The sequence below is a fragment of the Myotis daubentonii genome, chromosome 2 (genome assembly GCF_963259705.1).
Source record: "Myotis daubentonii chromosome 2, mMyoDau2.1, whole genome shotgun sequence".
Classification (NCBI taxonomy): Eukaryota; Metazoa; Chordata; class Mammalia; order Chiroptera; family Vespertilionidae; genus Myotis; species Myotis daubentonii.
Genome location: NC_081841.1, coordinates 41403044 through 41408279, shown reverse-complemented (window position 1 = coordinate 41408279; position 5236 = coordinate 41403044). Strand labels below are relative to the sequence as shown.

General features: G+C 40.9%; 1 non-coding gene across 1 annotated transcript; it reads right to left on the bottom strand.

Moving 5' to 3' along the window:
• Positions 1 to 3127: 3127 nt before the first annotated feature.
• On the bottom strand, positions 3128 to 3234 carry LOC132228875 (U6 spliceosomal RNA). Its single transcript, XR_009451485.1, has one exon. It is a non-coding gene; the product is annotated as a U6 spliceosomal RNA (small nuclear RNA).
• Between the last annotated feature and the right edge of the window lie 2002 nt (positions 3235 to 5236).

Below are 5236 nucleotides of genomic sequence, written 5' to 3'. Positions count from 1 at the left end.
TTTATTGTGGTTTTGCTGTTCTCATCTCTTTCTTATTTGCCCAGCTTCTATAATTTTACCTGAAATGCCTCCATTTATTGCAATGAAATAAAACAAAAATTCAAACTTTATTGAGATGATGTCTTTGTCGGTTTGTTGCCTACCCTTCTTGGTTATAGCATGATCTTTTGGAAATGGAGTCTCCTATGAGCTAGGAAACATGGATCCACCATCTACTTAGAACACCTCACATAGCAAAGGTCTTGAGTTTATGATGTGTTCACCCTAGATTCAGACAGGGCTGGGGGTGTCAGGAAGACTGTTGGAGAGAGATATTACAAGCAAGGACCTAGTTACATGAGGCATTAAGTCTTCCTGATTATATAATTCATTCACTCAACTAATATTATTGAGTTCCAACTATGTGGCAATATGCCAGGCTCAAAAAGCCATGATCTTTCTAACATCAGAGATGATAGACAATGAGCAAGTGAAGTAAGCATTTCAAAGAATAATAGAGTACTGTGGAAGCATATTATAGGGGAACCTAACCTAGTTTAGGGAAGGAGGTCAGCAAATACTACCCTAGGGAAATCATATTTATGTTGAAACCTTAAGAGTGAGTTGAGTTGCGTCAGTGTGGGTCAACGAAAGGAAAATGGACTGCAGTGAGGAGTGGAGGGGTAGTTTGGCAGCAATGTCTTATGGTTCATCTCCTGGATTAGCTTATGTAGATTGATATTTGAGACTTAAAGTGCAACATTAAAAGCAAACCAAAAGGGGATCATGGGGCCAATAGAGGCTGGGACTGAAAAGCTGAAGCCTCTACTACAGAAGAGCCTATGTCATGGTTTCCATGTTGCAGAGAATCATTACCTATGGCTTTGTAGTTAAGGAACACAGCATCCATGTAGGCGGGGTAGATATTAGTGGACAGAAGGGTTCGCCTTTGGTAAACAGGCACAGACACACAGTTCTCAGCAGCAAGTCAAACAAGTACAGGCAAATAGTCAGGAAGGTAGTATAATGAGCACAAGTAGAATGTCCAAGGTAACTCCCAGAAAAGGTGGGGAGAAATTTGAGACCAGAACTTCCCAGTAAGAGTGAATAGTATAAGTGAGATCTTACATTATGATTGTTACTAGAGGCCCGGTGCAGAAAAATGTGTGCACTTAGGGCGGGGGGGGGGTCCCTCAGCCCGGCCTATGCCCTCTTGTAGTCTGGGACTCCTCGGAGGATGTCCACCTGCTGGCTTAGGCCCGCTCCCTGGGGGATCGGGCCCAAGGTGGCAGTCAGACATCCCTCTGGCAGCCCGGCAGCCCTCGGGGGATGTCCACTTGCCAGCAGGAAGCAGACCTAAGCTGCAGTCGGATATCCTTAGTGCTGCTGAGGAGGCAGGAGAGGCTCCTGCCACCACCACTGTGCTGGCAGCCATCAGCCTGGCTTGTGGCTGAGCAGAGCTCCCCCTGTGGGAGCTCACTGACCACCAGGGAGCAGCTCCTGCATTGAGCATCTGCCCCCTGGTGGTCAGTGTGTGTCATAGTGACCAGTCATTCCCCGTTGTTCTGCTGTTAGGATCAATTTGGATATTACCTTTTTATTATACAGAATAGAGGCCTGGTACACGGGTGGGGGCCGGCTGGTTTGCCCTGAAGGGTGTCCTGCATCAGGGTGGGGGTCCCGCTGGGGTGCCTGGCCAGCCTGGGTGAGGGGCTGATGGCTGTTTTCAGACTGACCAAGCCCCCCGGTGACCGAAGCTCCCAGCCTTTCCCTTTTTTTTTTTTTTTTTTTATTTGCTCCAGCTTCATGGCCATGGCAACTGGAAGCAGGTACCTGGGGTTTATTTACCTTCTATAATTGAAACTTTGTTGCCTTGAGAGGAGGCAGCAGCCAGCCAGGAAGCTTGGCTTCTTCCATCATTGGGGAAACCAAGCCTCCTGCTTGCTCCAGCTCCATGGCTGCCAGCTGCCATCTTGGTTGGGTTAATTTGCATTTGGTCCCTCTGATTGGCTGGTGGGCGTGGCTAAAGGCATAGCAAAGGTATGGTCAATTTGCATGTTTGTCTAGTATTAGGTAAGATAGTAACTTTGTTGACATAATATAGGGATATAGGTTTCCCTTATTACCTGTAGACTTTGGAATTCAGCTTGTCTTCACATTCTCTTACCTAAAAAGCTCCACTAGAACTTGTATATGTATTTTTATTTTAGGTATTAAGAATATAGAAAGGGGGGCTAAGTAAACTAAGAGAATTCTCCTCTAAATAATAGTTATGGTTCTATTTGAAGGAGAATTTAGTCTCTAGTCATTGTGGTGTAACATTTACTGACTTTTCTACTACTCTCCTTACCACATCCCAGTATATGTAGGTTTTGTGCCCTCGTTAATGTGGCCCTGCAATTATAAGCAAACACATTCAACAAGATGCTTTGTCTAATTGGTTGAGATATTTTAGTAAGCAGGGAGTGCCCAAAAAGCAATGCATTAAATCTGTTTTACTCTCATTAGGCTTTTATTGTTTCAGTCATTATCATAAATATTGTACTGATGAATATTTTAGACTTGGAAAGCCCTAGAGTCAAGGAGGTTTATGAGAAAAATAACAAAGTCATTGGCACGAACAGATACTACTAGAATGCTGGCCAAGTGTTCTGGGTTTTGTCTGAAATTTTTATTAGCCTTGCTACATAAAATAAGATGTACCTCAGTTAATATAATTTACAGAAAGCTGAAATTACAGATAAAACTCCCATTTTAATGAAAGTCATCATAATGTCCACTTCTATATGTCTACGTAATTTTTACATTTTGCTGGCAGCCCATAAGAAATACATGTAATTGATATGGGCTCAATGGCCACTTTCAAAGTAAAAAATGTATTTAATATATACATATTAAAGAAATTTAATATTAAATTTAACATATTAAATATATATTAGAAAGAAATTTAATATATATTAAAATACAGTTTTGCGTGATTCTGAATATTTTAAATCCATCTTTTATAATATGATACTTGTACTCTACAGCTGTATCAGAATATATATGCTATGTTAAATGTTCCTCTAAACATAGATATCTTTAATGTTATTTTTTTTCAGGCATGGTAATGAGAAAGGGGGAGGCTTTTATTTTATTCATTTATTTTTTAAATATGGAATGCTTCATGAATTTGTATGTCATCCTTGTGCAGGGGCCACACTAATCTTCTCTGTATCATTCCAATTTTAATATATGTGCTGCTGAAGCAAGCACAAGTTTATGTAAAATTTTTATTTTCTTACTCCTGGTGGAGTTTACAAAATAGCTCCACATTTGAAACCAAACCATTCAGTGTTTGGTATCTAAGTGCTTCCATTTCATGGTGATCCCGTCATTCAGAAATTGCATCCTCTTCATTGTTGAATTTCCTGTACCTAGCCCAAGCAATTGTTAATGTTAGTTGAATGATTTAAACAAAATGTGTAAATTCACATCTTTCTGTGAACAGTAAAGTTATTTTATGGCACGAACATGAAAAGAATCATTGCTTTCTGAAGTACCATGTTGCAAACTAAACTTGGCTTAGTTTAGACATGGCATTAATAAAACAAATGTGTTTTGTCTTCACACAAAAATGACAGTAGCTTGTGATGTTATTTGTTTCATGAATCAAGAGCAGGTATACTTTGCCAGTATGAACCAAGTGGAGTGTAAATTCTTGGAGTGCCATCAACACACCATTTGGAGGTACACATTACTAACACCAGAGCTACATAACCCCTTCCACTTTCCCAAGAAACAACTCCCACTAGCTGAAAATAAACTGCACATCCAATCACTGCAGTCACCTTCTATAAGTTATAGCTATAGACTTATTTTTATAAATGGGTATACCGTTACAATCTTCCTATTTCTTTCCAACAATCTCCAATCTTGCTTGAATTTACTTCTAAATAATTTTTTTTAAAATATATTTTATTGATTTTTTACAGAGAGAAAGGGAGAGAAATAGAGAGTTAGAAACATCGATGAGAGAGAAACATCGATCAGCTGCCTCCTGCACATCTCCACTGGGGATATGCTCGCAACCCAGGTACATGCCCCTGACCGGAACTGAACCTGGGACCCTTCAGTCCACAGGCCGACGCTCTATCCACTGAGCCAAACCGGTTTCGGCTAAATAATTATTTTGTGCAATCATCATTTCCCACCTGGATTACCAGAGCTCTTGACTTCAAAGACGATCCTTCTCTTATAGATGCTCTGTGTTGTAGCCATTGACACTTTAAAAGCACATGTGTGATGATGTTGTCATCTACCTGCTTAACATATTTTATTACCCCCTTTCCCTTTCCTCTAAGAATTATTTTCATACATAGCTTATAATAATCTTCATGACTTGGCCCCTGCTTGTATATATTTTATTTATTAAAAATTTTATTTATATCTAATAAAATATACACACACACATACAGTGGTGAGCAAAGTTGGTCTACAGTTGTAAGTACATGAAACAGTTTATTCAGCAAGTAGATGACAAGAACATGTAAATAATGAAGGCCAGTAATTTGAGCACTTATGAGCTTGTACCTAAGTGCACTGTGCCATTGTGATATTCTTTTGAGTTACTAAAGCTATTGTAATAATCATAACCTGCATGTCTGTTTCCATATGAACTGTAAACCTACTTTTTCCCACCCCTGTGAATATATATATCTATATATATAAAATAAAGAAATATGCTAATTAACCAGGATGCTGTAATGGGTCGACTGGACAGGAGGTTGAGCGTGCAGCGTCAAGGGTGGGTCAGCAGGGGCCTCCACATGCCTGCACTGGGGAAGGGCCTGATCAGCAGTGGCCACATCTGCTTCAAGGGCTGGAGAGGGAGGCAGGGCCAGACTGGCAGTGGCTGCGGCTGCTGCAGGGCCTGGGGAGGTAGGCAGGGCGGTACCTAAGGGTGGGCATCGCCGTGAGATTTCAAATAGCGTACTGGGCTCCATATATATATATATATATATATATATATATATATATATATATATACTATACTAGAGGCCCGATGCATGAAATTCATGCAAGAGTAGGCCTTCCTTCCCCCAACTACTGGCACCGGCTTCCCTCTGGCACCCAGGACCAGGGCTTCCCTCAAGGCTCAAGGTCCTGGCTTCGTCTGGAGGGACGTGGGGTCTAATTAGCATATTATGCTTTTGTTATTATAGACTAGAGGACCAGTGCACAAAATTCATGCACAGGTAGACTCCCTAGCAGGGAG